Below are 22,641 nucleotides of genomic sequence, written 5' to 3'. Positions count from 1 at the left end.
CATAGAGAGGGTATAGTGGTTATAGGGGGAGATCTAAACATAACGCTTGAACCTGAGATAGACTCCACTTCTAAAAGATCAGCAATATCTAATAAGGCTCTCAGTCGTCTCAGAGGATGTCTACAAAAGTGGTCTGTCTGTGACGTATGGAGACTCTTTAATCCTACGGAGAGAGATTACTCCTTTTTCTCGCTAGTACATGGATCTTACCATAGAATCGACTATTTGTTTATATCAAATGAGTGTCTCCAGTTTTGTAATCTGGCCAGTATTGGCTTGATGCATCTATCAGACCACGCCCCGGTGTTCTTCACCCTAGATAAGCCCACTTCCGATGCTCGCCCTTTTAGATGGAGACTAAATGAACAATTAATCTCACCTGGAGATTCTTTGATACATACACAAAAAACATTAGATGAATTTTTCTCCTTGAATTGTGACTCAGTGACCTCTCACTAAGTGCTATGGGATGCTCATAAAGCATACATGAGAAGCCACTTCATAGCCATGGGAGCCAGGGTCAAAAAAGCTAGAAGACTAAAGATAGACAACCTGCTTTCAAAGATTCAACACATGGAATCTTAACACAAACATTCCCTGTCAAAAGATCATTATAGAGAATTAACTGATACACGTGAGACCCTAAAAAAATTGCTAAACACAACATCAGCAAAATACTATATTCAAGCTCAATTTAAATACTATGCTCATGGAGACAGAGCATCAAAATTCATGATGCAACGCATTAAAAAGAGACATTCCCTTAACTATATTCGCAGAATTAAATCTGCAAATGGAGATACAGCCTTTACCACCTCGTCTATAGCTGCTAAATTCAGAGAATTCTATTATTCGCTATATAATTTAAAAGAATCTGAACCCAATGCTCAAGAGGGAACTACACCATCTGAATACATTTTTAGATTCACTATCTCTTCCTGCCCTCTCTGAAAAACAAGCCTCAACACTAAAAACTCCCTTTACTCTGAAAGAACTAGAAGATACTATTAAACAACTCCCTAAGGGCAAGTGCCCAGGACCTGATGGTCTCCCAGCTTCATACTATAAATCTCTCTCAAACACCTTAAGCCCTTACCTACTTAATATTTGTAATATTTCACTAATAGGTACCCCAATGTCAATAGATATGACTAGAGCTCATATTTCTTTGATCCCTAAAGAGGGGAAAGACGGTTCAAATTGTGCGAATTATCGCCCAATTTCTCAGCTAAATTTAGACCTAAAAATTCTAGCAAAAATGCTGGCAACTCGCCTATCAATACTACTTCCCACACTGATCCAAAAAGACCAGGTAGGTTTCGTGAAGGGCAGGGAGGGTAAGCATAACACATCTAGAGTACTCAATTGCATATATTATGCAAAAAGACACAATCATCCAATGATCCTTCTCAGCACAGATGCTGAGAAGGCGTTTGACAGAGTCAAATGGGATTACATGAAAAAGGTGCTTCATACTTTTGGAATCCCAGAATTATTCATTAATACAGCATTCTCCCTTTACTCTAATGCATCAGCTTCTGTTATTGTTAATAATTCGCTCTCCAGCCCCCTTGTAATCAGCAATGGGACAAGACAGGGATGCCCCCTCTCTCCCCTTCTATTCGTTTTAGTTATGGAAACTCTGTTACAGGCTATTTGGAGAGAGAGGGGGTTCCAAGGTGTGCGAGTGGGCGGGTTTGAACACAAAACTGCAGCTTTCGCTGATGACCTACTCAACATGGTCACCAATCCCAGGATAGCCCTACCTCATATCTATCATATAATAGAACAATTTGGCCTATTATCAAATTTTAAAATCAACATGAACAAGTCCCATATTTTAAACATAGGATTCCCTAGCTCACTTATACAGGATCTTAAGCTTAAATCCCCCTTTAACTGGGATACTCCACATATTACGTACTTGGGTGTCAAAATAAGTTCAGATCCAGGAGCACTTTTTAATTTAAACTACTCCCCATTACTGAACTCAATGAAAGAACAATTAGCCTCTCTTGATAAACATATGCTATCTTGGTTCGGCAGAAAAAACATAGCTACATCCCTTATTATACCCAAATTGACATATCTACAACAGGTCTTACCAATTCCAGTGCCCAAATCATTTTATAATTCAGTGAACCAAAGTCTTACATCATTTATCTGGGCTGGGAAAAGAGCTCGGATAGCTCTACACACCCTTAACAAACCTAGGGCCTATGGTGGAATCGGGATGCCTAATCCATTGCTATATAACAACTCGGTTTTATTGGCCAGAACAGTAGGTTGGTTTTCGGGAAAAGCAAGCGAACCATGGGTTGACTTGGAACAATCGCAGTTTGAGTTATTGTTTAGAGGTCTTTTATTAGGAATTGATATCTCCAAACATGCGTCCAAAACCCCTAGTCCTATAATTAAATCCACACTGAAATCCTGGGACTGGTTCCAAACTACGGAACATGCTATTCCTTTGCCATCCCCACTACTTCAAATCAGGGACGTATTAACATTTGCCCCCAAAGCTCTTATAGGTAGCCTTCCCTCTTCAGTGAAAAACTCAACTTCCCCAGTGCTATCTTTGTTTGATGACAAAGGGACTCTATTAGAACCAAAGCTCATATCTAAAGCATTTCCAGAATGTATGTTCTCATCCCCATTAGTCTCCTTCTTACGATCTTTTATTTCCAAAAATATAACTTGGAAATCTTTGACTAGACCTCTGGTTCGAAAATCTGTTAGTAAGTTCTAACCCAATGCCAAAAACTAATCTCATTGTTATATAAGAAACTTTCTACTCCTATTACTATGCCTAAACCTGCATTCATTAGACAATGATGCTGTCCTTCCCCAAGAAACAATGTCCAAAATCCTGCTAAGACCCCACAAAGCGTCAAGGTGCATACGAATACAGGAAAATGCCTACAAGATCCTCACAAGGTGGTATAAAACCCCAGATGTGACCTGTAGATACAAAATGAACAACTGTGATTTGTGCTGGAGGTGCTGCAAGGATAAAGGCTCATACTTTCACATTTGGTGGACTTGCCCCCTAATCAAAGATTGGTGGTCAAAAATATTTGAAGAAAGTAATAGGATATGCCACTCCAAAATCCCCATGGCACCCCAGTTTGCTCTCTTGGGTGTATACACCTCTAGTAATGGGGAAAGACTCCCTCCTTTGTTTAATCATCTCTTAGACGCAGCGCGTCTTATGATTCCCAAATACTGGCTGTCTGAAGACACACCATCCATATCTCAGTGGTTAGCCAAAATAGATCAATTATACAGATTTGAGGAGTTAGCCTCATGGGAAAATAATAGAAACGTCACATTTAAAAAAATCTGGTCACTTTGGTCCTCTTTTAGGAACTATTAACATAATGGAATCCTTTTATATCACATAGAGAAGTGGGTATTGACCCAGAACTGATTCTTTTCTTTTCATCTCAATCTGATCCCTTCGAAAACTGTCACTTAATGAATATCAATATAAGTAAAGCTATAAGAATACAATTGTATTATTATACTAATGCTGTACCTGAAAAGAAAGTACCATTTTTGTGCTTTGTTATTTACTTTTATATGTAAATGTTATTATCTTTTTCCTTTCTTCAATAAAAAATTTAAAACGTAAAAAAAAAAAAAAAGAAACTGTAACTCCTCAGAAGAGGAAGTCACAGTAAATTGAAGCCCGGGTACCCCATTGTTAAGATGTTGATGGAATTCATTCAGGGCATCCATCGAACCACTCCAAATCATAAAAATGTCGGGGGGGCCGAGCTAGCGCCGGAAGGGAATGGTCGCAAGCGCTTGAGCTCCGTCATACAGACTTGCTCCTTACCTAGCCTACGCTAGCACACCCAACAAACAATGGTGAAAATCGGGAACCCCAAGACAGGGGAAGCCACCCGTCACCAAAAGAACCTAACAGGGGAAGGCGACATGGACAGATTCATAAAGAAAGCGGTGGCGGTATGCGCCGCTAGAAAATCCAGGATGGCGCCGCTCCACAAGCTGAGGCTATTATGAGCGACCATGAGGTCTCAGACGCTGATAGCGACACAGAAGAATCAAGAGGCTCACAGAGCCAACCGATATCAAGGAAATTCCTTAAAAAGACGCTATCGGCAGCATTAAGAAATGCCAAGATCATTTAAACGTGGTTCACACAGCTTTGGAAGACCAAGAGAACCGTGGGAGGAGAAACAACCTCCGGTTTCGAGGAGTCCCAGAAGCTATTACCGCATCTGATGTTCCGACCGCGATTTTAGCAATCTGCACCGACCTATTAGGTCCGGACTATCCATCGCAAATCATTCTAGAAAGGGCCCACAGAGCTATGAGGCCCCAACCAAACGCTTCTGATCCACCAAGGGACATAATCTGCCGTTTCCTGAACTATCAGGACAAAGAAGCGGTCCTCTTCAAGTCCCACAATGCTGCCGACATCACCTACAATGGGGCACCCATTAATATCTACCAAGATCTGGCACCAGTCACCCTAAAGCAACGTAAAGCCCTCAAACCTTTGACGGACTGGCTTAGGATTCAAAAGGTCCCATATTGCTGGACATTTCCGTTCGGTCTCTCCTTCGCCATGAACGGACGCAGACACAACATTCATTTGCATGCCGACTTGTCCCAGGTGTTCGAACATTTGGAGATACATCCTTTGAAGATCGAAAACTGGGACAGTATACAAGATTTAACAGCGCTCCCTACGATCCAGTATCTAACCCCATTTGAAACCAAAAGATCACCCAAAGCCCAACGCCAGAAGAGGAAGAACTCTCCTTTAACTCCTAGGAGGATCAACGCAGATTACTTCTGACCTCTGTATCTGGCTACCTACTCCTCACAAGAGGTCCACTGTACCTGATCTCAGCTGCTGTCTCCACCACCGTGCTACGAGATACCCAGCTGTATTAGGAGGTTTTAGTTATCTAGTTTTCTCTAGTTTTCACAAATTTTAGGCTATGTTATTTCTATCCAGACCCAGAACACAGCCATGCTTATGACAAACAAGGAAGGCAGTGTTCAACTGTTAACCCCTAGTTTACTGTACTAAAATAGGGTTTCCCAGCACCTATTTAACCAATGTTTTCTTGCAACTTGTCTGAGTTAGATTTGATGTAAAATACCTGCTGCTACCTCTATCCTCGTCCCCCTCACACTCCCACCCCTTCCCCATCCCAGAGACGTCCTACCCATACCTTCCCTCTACAGCTTCCCTCCCTCCTCCTCCTCCTTCCTTACCTTCCCTCAGAGCTATTTGTGGAAGTAAAACTAACCAGGCACCTCAACCAAGTGTTATTAAACTAACCGTTTAGTTCAATTTCCAGGAAGTAACAGAGAGGCATACGACTTTGCTTTCTTGGAAGTTAACCCCTGCAATGTCGGGTACCTGGGGTTGTGATGAACCATTTTCTTTTTAGTGGTTCCTGCTCCCAGATACTTTATTTTTTCTGGTAGGGACTGGTTTCCTAAATGGTTGGATTCCGTTCTCCCCCCTATACTGTGATTTATTATTTTGTTCATTATTTTGCTTGTGTTATTTATGTTGTTTATTTTGTTATGTATGATCTTAGATCGCAAGAGAGAATCCAGAAGAGAGTCAAGCCATGCCAAACCCAGTCCAAATCATCTTGCATTATAACCGGGTTAGTAATACACCTCACTCCCTTTCTGACATCTCCTCGTATACACCCAGCTTATTCAGATGGGCTGTGCTCTCCTTCACACCCCCAATGGCGGACTTACGGATAGCATCATATAATGTCCACGGCTTTAACTCGCCATCCAAGAGACGCCAAATATTTGGGGTGTTGAGGAGAGACAGAGTTAATGTCTTATTCCTCCAAGAAACCCACCTAAAGCTAGATCGATTTCCCAACCTCTCCTTTTCTCAATACTCCCAATGGTAGCATTGCCGATCCCCTTCCTCTAATTAAAAAGGAGTGAGCATTGGATTTAATAGAAACGTCCCCTTTCTATTTAGCGACCAGATCATTGACCCTGAAGGAAGATTTCTAATGATTAAAGGCAAAATAGCCTCTGAATCATACACATTTATTAACGTATATGCCCCTAATTTTAAGCAAACCCTTTGGCTCAAGACAGTCCTGTCTTTGGCTAATCCCTTCCAGGAAGGTACTCACGATATTTGGCGGTGATTTGAATGTGGCAATAAACCCCTTAATAGACTCTTCCTCACACAAATCAGTACATTCCCAAAAAGCCCTTAGCTCCCTTATCTCCAGCTTATGGAACTCTCACCTTATTGACACGTGGCGAACTCTTCACCCAGAGGTATCTGAATACACTTTTTATTCCTCAGCCCACAACTCATATCAACGTTTGGACTACCTGATTATCACCAAAAATCATGTCCGGCTGTGTACTAAAGCAGATGTTTGCTCCTTTTTATGGTCAGATTATGCCCCGATTTATTAATCTGTTTCGGCACCCCAAACTAGGGATTACAATAAGCCTTGGCGTCTGAATGAGTCTTTATTGGGGACCCCAGAGACAAAGGAGCGTCTTCAGCGTTTACTAGATGAATACTTCATTCTGAATAATACCCGTGACATTTCTCCTCAAACTCTCTGGGATGCCCACAAGGCTTTCATTAGAGGCCAGTGTATAAGCTTGAGCTCACATATCAAAAGAAAAAAGGAAAAACAATTGGACTCCCTACATAAGCAGATCAGACACATAGAAGGTTTACATAAACGCTCACTTCTCAGTACACACTTAAAGGAACTTAGTGCTCTTAGAACCTCCCTCAAAAACTTACTAAATACGGCCTCGGCAAAATACTATCTACACTCCCAACAAAAAATATTTGCACACAGCAATAAGGCGTCGAAATTCGTCACCCAGAGAATTAAAAAAAGAAAACAAGATAATTACGTTCATAAACTGAGAGACGCTTCAGGCTCCCTGATATTTTACCCCACAAAAATCGTGTCTCAATTTAGAGACTTCTACGAGGCCTTATACAATATAGACCCCTCTCAGCAGTCTGTCAACGACACCCAAAACAGCAACCCAAGTAATACCTTCCTAAAGGATCTAGCACTCCCAAAACTATCAGAGGAGGCCAGATCATCTCTCCAAGCCCCATTTACTAAGGAGGAACTAGTAGAGGTTATAAAAAAGTCCCCTAAAGGGAAGAACCCAGGCCCAGATGGTCTCCAAACTCCCTATTATTTAGCCTTCCATGATATACTGATCCCACATCTGCTCCCGATCTATAATGCATCTCTACTAAATAAACCCCTTTCGACGGACATGAACAAGGCCCACATAATCCTTATCCCAAAAGAAGGCAAAGACCACACCCAATGTCCAAATTTTAGACCTATTTCCCTTCTCAACATTGACTTAAAACTTCTAGCCAAACTATTAGCCAATAGACTAGCAAAAATCCTCCCTTCACTTATTCATAGGGACCAGATGGGCTTTATCAAAGGCAGAGAAGGTAAGGACAATACGGCTAGAGTCCTGAACATCCTACACTACGTAAAAAAAAAATCACTTCCTGTGGTCTTACTCAGCACAGATACTGAGAAAGCCTTTGATAGAGTCAATTGGTCCTTTTATGAAACAGGTTCTCTCATCCCAGAAATTCCTGTGCGCATTTATGTACGCTATCGACGCCATGTATACCAACGCATATGCCTCTATCTCAGTTAATAGCACAATATCACCCCCTTTCAACATTAAGCATGGCACTAGACAGGGGTGTCCCTTGTCCCCCCTTTTATTTGTTTTAACGCTAGAACCCCTCCTACAAACTATTAGAAAAGACACAGCCATCAAAGGTATCACCCTGGGAGACCAGGAACATAAAGCATCAGCCTTTGCTGATGATATGCTTGTTATGATTAGCAATCCAAGATCCGCTTTCCCTAGGATCTATCAACACTTTGAAAATTATGGACTCTGTTCCAACTTTAAAGTAAATCACAGCAAATCGCTTATCATCTGCTCAGGGTTATCTGCCTCTACAAAACAGAAATTTGCCCAAGCATCCCCTTTTAACTGGACAGCCCCTTTCTTGACATACCTAGGGGTCAAGATCAGTACAGACCCATCCCAATGGTTCGGCCTGAACTACAATCCTCTATTAATTGACATTACCAAGACAATTAACAACCTGGACATAACAATACTCTCCTGGTTTGGGAGGAAAAACATCCTGGCATCATTAATCCTTCCTAAATTAACGTACCTACAGCAGGTACTTCCTATCCAGGTTCCCTCACTATTCTACAAAAAGGTGAGATCTCTTTTTAGCTCCTTCATTTGGCTCAACAAGAGACCTAGACTCTCGTATAAGTCACTGAACAGAGCAAAGAAATGTGGCGGTATTGCTCTTCCCGACCCAGAGTTATACGGGAAAGCGATTCTCCTAGCTAGAGTGATAGACTGGCTGAGGGAACCTCCTCACAAATCGTGGGTTTCTATGGAACAAGCACTAGTGGGTAGCTTATTTAGGGCCTTATTATTAGGCCACAGAACGAACCACTTCCCACCCCCACTTGCTTTCCCATTAATGAGAGCTACCTTTTCTGTCTGGAAAGGACTTAGGGACACCCAACATTACATACCATTTCCTTCTATAACCTTACAAATTAGAGATGTCATGAACGTCGCACCCAAAGCACTACTCGATAGTGTGTTGGGATCCCTTAAAAGCTCCATGACCCCCATTAGAGACATCATGGAAGATTCCCGCCCTAATTCCCTATTGGATCTGAGGACCAAACTTAAGTATTTTCACCCAAATATCTCCCCACTACTATTTCTGCGTTCATACTTCCAACAAAACATTAACTCACTGGATTTCTCACGTCCACTAGTATGGCTGGAAAGTCTAATAGATTGTACCCAGACTCCAACCAAATTAATTTCTCAACTTTACAATAAGTTAAGACTTCCGGACGCTCTCTTTACCCTGGCGTTCATTAGACTCTGCTAAAGGGACCTGAATAGGACGTTTTCCAGACAGGAAATAGACCAAATCTTGATTTCTCCACACAGAGCTTCTAGATGCGTTAGAATTCAGGAGAACTGCTACAAAGTGGTGGCCAGATGGTATAAAACCCCAGATAAAACATGTTTATATTCAGAATCTGCTTCAGACTCATGCTGGAGATGCTCCAAATCTAGGGGCTCCTTCCTACACATATGGTGGGAATGTCCTCCCTTAAGAGAATGGTGGAAACAGATCTTTGAGATATGTAACCAAGTTTGCGAGATTTCTCTCATGCCTCAGCCGGAGGTTGCTTTGTTAAATTTATATCCTACAGCCAGTAGCACCCCAAACATAGGCCTCTACAGACAGTTAATCAACGCAGCTAGATTTCTAATTCCGCAATACTGGCTCTCGCAGGAGACCTCAGCAATTGAAAAATGGTGCTCTAGAGTAGACCAAATATACAGATTTGAGGAAATTTCTCACTGGGAATTAAGATCTATTCATAAATTCAAAGCCATATGGTTTGCCTGGGAAAAATATAGAGGGTTCAAGGATCGGTAGATACCGGGTGTTCATACTCCATATTTATCCACTCTAATAGTCATTACCCAGTTATAGGACACCCCGATCAGGTACCTGACTAGCTACTGTAGTGTGGACAGGAGGTTGTCTCTCTTTTGGAAACTGGACTCTCTCCTGAATACTGGACTCTATCTAAAATACTCTAGTACTTTATGCAATAAGTTGTAATGTCTCTTATATGACTTGTGATCTTCTAAATATCATACTAATGTTGACATGTTTGTTAATATACTAATGCATAGGAGGTCTGTCGTCATTTTCTTATGTGATTTCATTATTCTGTACTACTGCTTTTACAAATAAAGCTTTTAAAAATTAAAAAAAAATAATAAAATCATAAAAATGTCGTCGATGTAGCGCCACCAGCACAGGACCCACTGATGATATTGAGATGCATGTACCAGTCTGTCCTCGACCTCCACCATAAAAATATGGCATAAGTAGGTGCCACGTTGGACCCCATGGCCACACCGCGTGACTGTTGGTAAAAGGTGTTGCCAAAGAGAAAATAATTCCTCTTGAGGACCAACTCTAGGAGATCGAGGACAAAACGGCGCGCATCAGAAGTGAGTCCCGTGCCGGCCAGGGCCACATCGATGACATTTAGTCCATAGTCATGCATGATAGATGTATACAAAGACACCACATCAAAACTCACCAGATAGAAATGGGTAGGTAAAATAATCCCACTCAGTTTAGTTAAAAAATGTCCCGTATCCCTGACATCCGGGAGCTGAGGTCGCATGGACACGGAGTAGTCTATCCAAAAATATGGCACAGCAGGGGTTCATTCACGGCAAAAGGGGGATCATGTCACCCAGCAATACAACAGAGGATTTTGAGAGATTTAGGTAACTTGAGAGGTGCCCGAAGCTGAGCTGAAGGAGGATGGTGCGTCAAGGTTCCGAGCGGAAGCTGTAGAAGAATGGGTGTACTGTGTTAGCCAGTCAACTATGTCCTCAGAACTTTTCGAGTTCAGGGTACGTGGCCTCTGAACACATGGCAGTGGCGTAACTACCAGGGAAGCAGGGGAAGCGGCTGCTTCGGGGCCCGGGCTGACAAGGGGCCCGGGAGCAGTGTCTCACACACACTTACTGTGTGTACATAATTTTACGTTTTCAGGCCGGCCCCACCCCCGAAAACAACACCTCCAAATCCCCTCCCCTTTACATTTGGTGCGGTCACATAGGGGCCGGGGCCCGCCCCCCTCCCATCCATCCTACTTCCCCATTCATTAACACAGGGCCTGCTTCGGCGGGCGACTCCGTCCATGATTATCTGCTGACTCGCTGCCTCTTCTGCCTGCATAGCGTGACATTTGCCAGAGAACAAGTCGGCAGCACACTATGCAAATGAATCTCTTCAGGCAGCACAGTGGCAGCCCGCCCCCAAATGAAGTCCTCCTCAAGGGGCGGGGAGGCTGGGAGAAGAAGCACAGCAGAGGGCGGAGGGAGGCACAGCAGGCATGCACAGCACTCGTTTTTTCAGGTATGTGCCTGGGCTCCCCTGTTCCCCCCCCCCTCGCCTGCTGCAGCTGCACTAGTGCACAGTGGTTCTGGGGCCTCTCTGGGCATGAGGAAAGAGGAGGGCAGGGCAGAGTCAAAGTAGTTAACCCTTTCCTCCTCTCCCAGTCTGTCAAGTTCACAGACTGGGAGAGGAGGGGAGGTAAGACCAGGAACAGCAGCAGGCAAAGTTCTGAGTGTGCAGCCATGGCAGGCTGCAGCATGTAGCTGCCATCCCAGTCCCACCAGCCTCCTATATAATAAAATGCATTCATCTGCTTCTGTTATAGTACAGGAGGCTGGTAGATGCTGGGATCGCCACCTGGCAGCTGCATGTAGTTGCCAGGTAGCCAGATCACAACCTCTGCCCATGCTTCCTCTGCCAGCCTCCTGTACTATAGCATGCGGGACATGGCAGCCTCCCCTCTCTGCCTCCGCTGCTCTGCCATGTACTAGTGCTTATTATGGCACTCTCTTAAGTTACATATACACAAATGTGATGCCAGGATGGTTCTGGGCTGGCATTGGGTGCATGCATATGTGTGCCATAATAAGCACTAGTACATGGCAGAGCAGCGGAGGCAGAGAGGGGAGGCTGCCACGTACCGCATGCTATAGTACAGGAGGCTGGCAGAGGAAGGAGTGGGCAGAGGTTGGGATGAAAGTTCCAATCACCCCTTTTCACAGTGTTTTAAATATAGGTAAATAAACATAAAAAAAAAAGCATTGCCATGTCCAAAAATGTCTTCACTATTAAAAAATATAAATAATTTTAATTCAAAAAGGGTACCAATAAAAACTACAATTCATCCACCTGAAAAAAAGCTTCAGCTCTTTAGGCAGAAATCTAAAAAAAGTTTTAGCTGTCAAAAAATGGTGATACAAAGACAAAGAGGTTTTTTGAAAGGTTTTATTTTAAGTAAGGGTCCATTCACACGTCCGTTGTTCTGGGTCCGCATCCGTCCCACAATTTTGCGGAACAGGTGCAAACCCATTCATTTCAATAGGGCCGCAAAAGATGCGGACAGCACACCGTGTGCTGTCCGCATCCGTAGTTCCATTCTGCGGCCCCTGCAAAATAAGATGGAACATGGCCTATTCTTGTCTGCAATTGTGGACAAGAATAGGCATTTCTATCATAGGGAACTATCAAAATGCGAAACGCACGCAGCTGGTATCCGTGTTTTGCGGACATTTTGCGGACCGCAAAACACTTGCGGACGTCTGAATGGACCCTAAGGGAGGGGGGCCCTGTAAAAAATTTGCTGTGGGGCCCAGTCAGTTCTAGTTACGCCCCTGACACATGGCATTATTCTAGGGCCAAAGGAAATCACAGCACCACGACCACGACGGCCCCTGCGGGGTGGCCTGCCTCTGCCTGTCATTTTTTTTAGATTAGTGGTACTATGCGTGCAAGGTACTGTGCCACCCGATATGAGTGGTGAGCAGTGGGCACAGTACAGTCTGTGGGCCTGACACACACTGGCAGGCAACTGCAATTATATTACAGAGAAAAAATAGTTTTACTTTTTTATCTGCAAGCTACTGTGCCACCAGATATGAGTGGTGGGCACTGGCAGTGGGCACAGTACACTCTGTGGGCCTGACACACACTGGCAGGCAACTGCAATTATATTACAGAGAAAAAAAAATATTACCTTTTTATCTGCAAGCTACGGTGCCACCAGATATGAGTGGTGGGCACTGGCAGTGGGCACAGTACACTCTGTGGGCCTGACACACACTGGCAGGCAACTGCAATTATATTACAGAGAAAAACATTTATTACTTTTTTATCTGCAAGCTACTGTGCCACCAGATATGAGTGGTGGGCACTGCCAGTGGGCACAGTACACTCTGTGGGCCTGACACACACTGGCAGACAACTGCAATTATATTACAGAGAAAAAATAGTATTACTTTTTTATCTGCAAGCTACTGTGCCACCAGTTATGAGTGGTGGGCACTGGCAGTGGGCACAGTACACTCTGTGAGCATGACACACACTGGCAGGCAACTGCAATTATAATGCAGAGAAAGAAAGAAAAAGCAGACTGATGTACTATATACTATACTACAATATCCTTACAGCAGATCAGATGAGTCTTTGAGGACTGGAGTGGACACAGAACACTGGCCTAGCTAACGATTTCCCTATTAATTCAGCAGCAGCAGCACTCTCCCTGCTCTCACTAACACTGCAGCTTCAGAATGAATCTAAGATGGATGCTGTCCTTGCTTTTTGATAGGAGGTGGGAGGGTCTGGGAGGGAGGGTATGCTGATTGGCTGGAATGTGTCTGCTGACTGTGAGGTACAGCGTCAAAGTTTGCTCAATGATGACGTATAGGGGGCGGACCGAACATCGCATATGTTCGCCTGCCGCGGCGAACGCGAACAAGCGATGTTCGTCGGGAACTGTTCGCCGGCGAATATTTCGGGACATCTCTACCTAGGAGTAGGAGGTTGAGGAGGCGGTGGATGAGTGGATGTGGCAGTGTAGGTTGACGTGGCGGTGTAGGTGGAAGCGGCGGTAAAGGAGGAATAGGTAGCCAACACTGATTTGTGTTATTTTTTTTTTTTTAAATTGGGGTATCCCCTAAAATATTGGGACATATAACAAAATAAAACAAAGAATAAGTGCACTTGAGTACAAGAATGGATGGTTGAGGCTGGTATAAATGTCTACTCTGCACAAGGTACGGACAAGTCCTTTGGGATCCATGCCTGGTTCATTTTAATAAATGTAAGCTTGTCCACATTGGCTGCGGCCTGTGATAATGCTCTCTGCCGTGCTAAACACACGTTCACACTATACAATGGCTGCAGGGCAGGTCAGCACCTCCAAGGCTGACAAAGCTTTTCCACATTTGGGCCTTGCTAACGCAGCCTTCTCAGGTGCTGGCGGTGCCCCAGCTGCATTGGCGACCTCTTCCTCCTCCTCTGCCTTCGCCTTGTGCTTTCACTGTGCCCCCGCTGTCAGGTGGGAATGCCATCAGCAGCGTGCGCTTATAGTCGCGCATCTTCCGATCAGTCACAGATGTTTTCACTAAATTTAGTTCCCTGTCAGCAATGCAGAGCAGGTGTTCATTCACGGCAAAAGGTGTTCATGTCACCCAGCAATACTACAGAGGATTTTGAGAGAACGAGGCCCATGTCACCCAGGCACAGTAAGGGTTCATTCACGGCAAAAGGGGGTTCATGTCACCCAGCAATAGATCAGAGGATTTTGAGAGATTTAGGCCCCTGTCACCCAGGCACAGCAGGGGTTCATTCACGGCAAAAGGTGCTTCATGTCACCCAGCAATAGAACAGACGATTTTGAGAGATTTAGGCCCCCAGTCACAGCAGGGGTTCATTCACGGCAAAAAGGGGTTCATGTCACCCAGCAATAGAACAGAGGATTTTGAGACATTTAGGCCCCTGTCAGCAATGCAGAGCAGGGGTTCATTCATGGCAGAAGGGGGTTCATGTCACCCAGCAATACAACAGAGGATTTTGAGAGATTTAGGCCCCTGTCACCTAGGCACAGCAGGGGTTCATTCACGGCAAAAGGGGGTTCATGTCACCCAGCAATACAACAGAGGATTTTGAGAGATTTAGGCCCCTGTCACCCAGGCACAGCAGAGGTTCATTCACGGCAAAAGGGGGTTCATGTCACCCAGCAATAGAACAGATGACTTTGATAGATTTAGGCCCATGTCAACTAGGCACAGCAGGGTTACATTCACGGCAAAAGGGGGTTCATGTCACCCAGCAACAGAACAGATGATTTTGAGAGATTTAGGCCCCTGTCACTCATTCACAGCAGGGGTTCATTCACAGCAAAAGGGGGTTCATGTCACCTATCAATAGAACAGACGATTTTGAGAGATTTAGGCCCCTGTCACCCAGGCACAGCAGGCGTTCATTCACGGCAAATGGTGGTTCATGTCACTCAGCAATAGAACAGACGATTTTGAGAGATTTAGGCCCCTGTCAACCAGGCACAGCAGGGGTTCATTCACGGCAAAAGGGGGTTTATGTCACCCAGCAATAGAACAGACGATTTTGATAGATTTAGGCCCATGTCAACCAGGCACAGCAGGGGTTCATTCACGGCAAAAGGGGGTTCATGTCACCCAGCAATAGAACAGATGATTTTGATAGATTTAGGCCCATGTCAACCAGGCACAGCAGGGGTTCATTCACAGCAAAAGAGGGTTCATGTCACCCAGCAATAGAACAGAGGATTTTGAGAGATTTAGGCCCCTGTCACCCAGGCACAGCAGGGGTTCATTCATGGCAAAAGGGGGTTCATGTCACTCAGCAATAGAACAGACGATTTTGAGAGATTTAGGACCCTGTCACCCAGGCACAGCAGGGGTTTGTATACGCCAAAAATGGTAAAATGTCACCCGACAATTGAAAATAAGATTTTTTTTTAATTTAGGGCACTAAAATAGTCCTTGAAAAGGCTAGAGGGATGTAAAAGGCAGTAAAATGTGCTTAAGACCATAACAACTGCTTTGCAAACAAATGTGGATAGGGAAATAACTTAAAATGAAATAAAATAACTACAAATTACAAATTATTAACCTGCAACTCAGAGAAGGAGGTGGATATGGAGTCGGAGGTTGAGGAGGCGGTGAATGTGGTTTTGTAGGTGGAGGCAGCAATGGAGGAGGAGCAGGTAACCAACAATGTTTTTATTTTTTTATTTTTTATTGGGGTAGGTAGCCCCCAAAATATTGGGACAAATAAAAAAAAAAGAAAACAAAGAATCATTGGACTTGACTTGAGTACAAGAATGTATGTTTAATGGTGGTATAAATGTCTATTCTGCACAAGGTACAGACAAGTCTTGTGGGATCCAAGCCTGGTTCATTTTAATGAACGTGAGCTTGTCCACATTGGCTGTGGACAGGCGGCTGCGTCTGTCTGTAATGACGCCTCCTGCCGTGCTAAATACACATTCAGAGAGTACACTGGCTGCAGGGCAGGCCAGCACCTCCAAGGCATACAGGGCAAGCTCTGGCCATGTGGACAATTTGGAGACCCAGAAGTTGAATGGCGCAGAACCATCAGTCTGTACGTGTAGTCGTGTGCACAGGTACTGTTCCACCATGTTGTTCAAATGCTGCCTCCTGCTAACACGCTCCATATCAGCAGTTGGGGCCGGTTGTTGAGGCGAGGTGACAAAGCTTTTCCACATGTCGGCCATGCTAACCCTGCCTTCTGAGGTGCTGGCGCTGACACAGCTGTGTTGGCGACCTCTTCCTCCTCCCCTGCCTTCGCCTTGTGCTTCCACTTGTCCCCCGGCGTCAGTCGGGAATGCTCTCAGGAGCCCGTCTACCAGCGTGCGCCTGTAGTCGCGCATCTTCAGATCACGCTCCAGTGAGGGAACTAAGGACGGTGCATTGTCTTTGTAACGGGGATCTAGCAGGGTGGCCACCCAGTAGTCAGCACACGTTAACATGTGGGCAACTCTGCAGTCGTTGCGGTGGGACTGCAGCATGTAGTCGCTCATGTGTGCCAGGCTGCCCAGAGGTAAGAACAAGCTGTCCTCTGTGGGAGGCATATCGTCTGCCCCCTCCGTATCCCCCCAGCCACGCACCAGTGATGGGCCGAGCTGCGTTGGATACCACCCCGCTGTGAACATGCTTCATCCCCATCCTCCACCTCCTCCTCCTCCTCCAGTAGTGGGCACTGGATGGCCAAGTTTGTACCTGGCCTCTGCTGTTGCAAAAATCCTCTTTCTGAGCCACTTCTAAAAGACTGGCCTGAAAGTGTTAGAGATGACCCCTCTTCCTCCTCCTCGTCCTGGGCCACATCCTCTTGCATCATGGCCCTAAGTGTTTTCTCAAGGATACACAGAAGTGGTATTGTAACGCTGATAACAGCGTCATCGCCACTGGCCATGTTGGTGGAGTACTCGAAACAGCGCAACAGGGCACACAGGTCTCGCATGGAGGCCCAGTCATTGGTGGTGAAGTGGTGCTGTTCCGCAGTGCGACTCATCCGTGCGTGCTGCAGCTGAAACTCCACTATGGCCTGCTGCTGCTCGCACAGTCTCTCCAGCATGTTTAAGGTGGAGTTCCACCTGGTGGGCACGTCGCATATGAGGTGGTGAGCGGGAAGGCCGAAGTTATGCTGTAGAGCAGACAGCCGAGTGGCGGCAGCATGAGAACGCCGGAAGCGCGCACAGACGGTCCGCACTTTATGCAGCAGCTCAGACATGTCGGGGTAGTTGTGAATGAATTTCTGCACCACCAGATTCAGCACATGCGCCAGGCAAGGGATGTGCGTCAAACCGGCTAGTCCCAGAGCTGCAACAAGATTTTGCCCATTATCGCACACCACCAGGCCGGGCTTGAGGCCCACTGGCTGCAACCACTCGTCAGTCTGCGCGGTGTGGGGCCTGTCCCCCAAACACATCAGTTTCAGAATGGCCTGCTGACGTTTACCCCTGGCTGTGCTGAAGTTGGTGGTGAAGGTCTGTCGCTGACCGGATGAGGAGGTGGTAGAAGAGGAGGAGGAAGCTGAGTAGGAAGAGGAGGCAACAGGAGGCAAAGAATGATGCCCTGCGATCCTTGGCGACGGAAGGACGTGCGCCTAACAGCTCTCCGCCTGGGGCCCAGCTGCCACTACATTTACCCAGTGTGCAGTTAGGGAGATATAGCGTCCCTGGCCTTTCTTACTGGTCCATGTATCTGTGGTTAGGTGGACCTTGCCACAGATGGCGTTGCGCAGTGCAGACTTGATTTTATCTGATACTTGGTTTTGCAGGGAGGCCACGGCTCTCCTGGAGAAGTAGTGGCGGCTGGGAACCACGTACTGTGGAACAGCAAGTAACATGAGCTGTTTGAAGCTGTCCGTCTCCACCAGCCTGAATGACAGCATTTCAAAGGTTAGTAGTTTAGAAATGCTGGCATTCAGGGCCAGGGATTGAGGGTGTCTAGGTGGGAATTTGCACTTTCTCTCAAAAGTTTGTGAGATGGAGAGCTGAACGCTTCCGTGTGACATGGTGGAGATGCTTGGTGATGGAGGTGGTGTTGTTGGTGGCACATCCTCTGTTTGCTGGGCGGCAGGTGCCAACGTTCCTCCAGAGTCGGAGGAAGAGGCTGAGGCAGCAGAAGAGGGAGCAGGAGGGGCCTGAGCCCTTTCTTGGTTTTGAAGGTGCTTACTTCACTGCAGCCCGTGTCTCGCATGTAGATGCCTGGTCATGCAGGTTGTGCTAAGGTTCAGAACGTTAATGCCTCGCTTCAGGCTCTGATGGCACAGCATGCAAACCACTCGGCTCTTGTCGTCAGCACATTGTGTGAAGAAGTGCCATGCCAGGGAACTCCTTGATGCTGCCGTATGTGCTCGGTCCCTGGTGGCGGTGTCCAGTAGCACGCGAACTGTTTCGGCGATGACTGCTCTGCTTTTGCACCCTGCTCCCGCTTTTGCTACGCTGTTGGCTCGATCTCACCACTGCCTCTTCCTCCGAACTCTGAAAGCCAGTGGCACGACTTTCATTCCATGTGGGGTCTAGGACCACCAAGTCTTCTTCCCTGACCTCCTTTTCGGTCTGCACACTGCAGAAAGACGACGCAGTTGGCACCTGTGTTTCGTCATCATCAGAGATGTGCTGAGGTGGTATTACCATGTCTTCATCAGGAAACATAAGTGGTTGTGTGTCAGTGCATTCTATGTCTTCCACCCCTGGGGAAGGGCTAGGTGGATGCCCTTGGGAAACCCTGCCAGCAGTCTTCAAACAGCATAAGAGACTGCTGAATGACTTGAGGCTCAGACAGGTTCCCCGATATGCACAGGGGTGATGTGACAGACTGATGGGCATGGGTTTCAGGCGCCACCTGTGTGCTTTCTGCAGAAAACTGGGTGGGAGATAATGTGAAGGTGCTGTATCCACTGTCGGCCATCCAATTGACGCCTGTACTTGCTCAGGCCTTACCATCCTTAGAACGGCATTAGGCCCGACCAAATATCGCTGTAGATTCTGGCGGCTACTGGGACCTGAGGTAGTAGGTTCAGTAGGACGTGTAGCTGTGGCAGAACGGCCACGTCCTCTCCCTGCACCAGAGGCTCCACCAACACCACCACCGTGACCATGACCGCGTCCCTTATTAGATGTTTGCCTCATAGTTAGCTTTTACAAAGAAAAGTAAAAATTGGTTAAGTATGTTAAAAATAATTAACCACCAATATAAACCCTGATGTAGGGTATTGCACAAATTATTATTTTTTTAACTCTATATGACAGCGGTATTTGTGGCCTAAATGTGACAGTCACCGATGCACGTGTAATCAAAGATGACCAGTAGAAAAACAAAAGTTTTTTTTTTAACCGCAGTAACCTAATGGCCGTATTTGTGGCCTAAATGTGACTGTAATCAATGTATGTTTAATCAAAGATGACCAGTATATGAACAAACGTTTTTTTTTAAACCACAGTAAACAAATGGCCGTATTTGTGGCCTAAATGTGACTGTCACCTATGCACGTGTAATCAGGGGCGTACATAGAAATCACTGGGCCCCATAGCAAGAATATGAATTGGGCCCCCTAACCCCACCCACTACCCATGCCTGGCCCATCCCACCTCCTGTCCTGGCTCCTCCCCCGCCACACCCCCATTTACCAATAAAGAAATGTATACATACGTTCGTACGTATTCGTACTGACCCAGAGAATGAAGGGCACAGGTCAGTTTTGCGGTAAAGGGAATGCCGTAGGAACAAAACCCTGTGGTATCTGAATCTATGGGACTTCTGTGGATATTCCATAAAAGTTTTATCTGCAGTCCTATGTAACACTACAAATAACACAGTGATAACTATCTAAGTACTGATAATGTAGTAGATGTCACCTGTAGTCCTATGTAACAGCACAAATAACACAGTGATAGCTCTCTGAATACAGATAACACAGTGATGGCTCTCTGATTACCTAAAATGTAGTAGTATTACCTGCAGTCCTATGTAACACCACAGATAATACTAGTGTAGATAATGTGGTAGTGTTACCTGCAGTCCTATGTAAAACCACAGATAACACTAGTGTAGATAATGTGGTAGTGTTACTTACGCCCTTAGTGTGCCTCCCTGTGTCTCTCCCACGGGACTCTATGTTGGCGGCGCTGCCTCCTCTTCCATCTTCTTCTTCTTCTTGCCCCGCACAGAACGTCCTGATGCACCTGTGTCAAGACATAGGAACACTATGGGCATAGTGATGGATGGTGACACACAGGGACAGAAACACACATACAGGGACAGACACACACACACACACACACACACAGGGACAGACACACACACACACACATACATAAAATAAATATGATCACATCACACATCGCTGCTCCTGCCTGTCTGCTTTGGTAAAGCCGGGCATAGATGGGCTATGTTAGGATTTAGCAGAGTGGGCACAGGACAGTGGATACAGGGCACGATATGTATGTGAGCACAGCTGAGCGAGTGCAGGGCAGGAGCATGCATACATATCGCTCCTCCTGTCTGTGTCATAACCCTCCTCCGGGCATTTTGGGGGGCATTAGAGGTTGGATAACCCCTTCAACTCTTTGCTGCTGATGCTAAGTGTGCCCAAAGCCACCAATCATATCCCCCATCAGCGTCAAGGAGTTAAAACCCCTATAATGCCCCCCGAAATGCCCAGGGGTTTGAGGAGTAGGAGGAAGGCACACTGGAGCACATTGTCCTCCTGAATCCACTATTAGCCTACAGACCCCCCCCCCCCTTAAAAAAACACACACAAAAAACCACTGCTTGCTGTTGCTGCCCTCCCCCATCAAGAATACCCTTATGATCCAAGCACGTTGTCCTCCTGACTAAGTCATCTCTACGAGTCTACAGGGCCCCCCTCCCCCTCTTACTGTGGCACAGGCACACTAGACAACAGTGTGTTTATGTGCACTGTTCACTGTCCGGACGGAGCGATCCTTCAGTCTAGCAGCAGGAGGGGGGGGTGGGGGGGGGGGTCGGGACTGCAGTTGAACTTACTGTGATGAATTGAGGCAGACATGAGTGCAGCAGAAGGATACTACTCTGGCTGCACGCCTCTGTCTGTGCTTCAGCGGCGCCTGCTCCTGCTGCCTGGCCAATCAGCAGCAGGATCTTTGCTGTGCTAAACGGCCAGTGTAAAATGCAGGGAACGAGCGAGCCCGCAGCCCGGATCATGGAGCGGTCGGGGGAGGGGGGAGCAGGACGTCCGGACCCGAGGGAAAACAACTTTGTGAATAAACTGTGCAGAGTAGACAAAGGGGGCGGAGCCTTCCATGCGCTCCGGGCCCCCTTGTGCCGCGGGCCCCATAGCAACGGCGTGGTCTGCCTATATTGGCGGTACACCACTGCGTGTAATCAAAGATGACCAGTATATGAACAAACGTTTTTTTTAAACCGCAGTAACCAAATGGCCGTATTTGTGGCCTAAATGTGACTGTCACCTATGCACGTGTAATCAAAGATGACCAGTATATGAACAAACGTTTTTTTTTTAAACCGCAGTAACCAAATGGCCGTATTTGTGGCCTAAATGTGACTGTCACCTATGCACGTGTAATCAAAGATGACCAGTATATGAAAAAAGTTTTTTTTTTAACCGCAGTAACCTAATGGCCGTATTTGTGGCCTAAATGTGACTGTAATCAATGCACGTTTCATGAAAAAATAACCAGTATATGAACAAACGGTCTTTTTTAACCGCAGTAACCTAATGGCCGTATTTGTGGCCAAAATGTGACTGTCACCTATGCATGTTTAATCAAAGATGACCAATATATGAACAAACGTTTTTTTTTAACCGCAGTAACCAAATGGCCGTATTTGTGGCCTAAATGTGACTGTCACCTATGCACGTGTAATCAAAGATGACCAGTATATGAACAAAAAGTTTTTTTAAGCACAGTCAGCAAAAAAGCTGTATTTCTGGACTAGCAGACACAGATAGATAGTGCTGGTGCACTATCGTTGCATAAAATGGCTGCCGATTAGGTATTGATAGTGACAAACTGAAGTAAAAAAAAGTTCGTTTTCAGCAGAAGTTGGCTCAGTGCAGGCTTAAAAAAATTGTGCACTGCACCAACAAAACACATTGGATTTAGATCGCTGAGTAAAATGTCAGTTCTTCTTAATATTTCTCCCTGATCTCTCCCTGACAGCAGCTGCAGCCTCTCCCTACACTAATCAGAGCAGAGTGACGGGCGGCGCTACTTGACTCCAGCTTAAATAGAGGCTGGGTCACATGCTGCAGTTGGCCAATCACAGCCATGCCAATAGTAGGCATGGCTGTGATGGCTTCTAAGGGCACACAGTTAAACGCTTGTTGATTGGCTGCTGTGCAGCCTTTTCAAAAAGCGCCAAGAAAGCGCCGAACAACGAAACCCGAACCCAAACTTTTACGCAAATGTTCGGGTTCGGGTTCACTCAATTCTAATTATGACGTCAACACAAACTTACTGCTGGCTTTATCTCCACTCTGTCATGGGGCCACTATTTGTATCAGAGTGTAACAGAACAGGTTCTGTGGAATCAGCTGACAGTGTAAAAGGAGTGCACTCTTTCACTATAGTACAA

This window comes from Bufo bufo, chromosome 3, assembly GCF_905171765.1.
Source record: "Bufo bufo chromosome 3, aBufBuf1.1, whole genome shotgun sequence".
NCBI classification, from domain to species: domain Eukaryota; kingdom Metazoa; phylum Chordata; class Amphibia; order Anura; family Bufonidae; genus Bufo; species Bufo bufo.
This window is presented reverse-complemented; position numbering follows the sequence as displayed.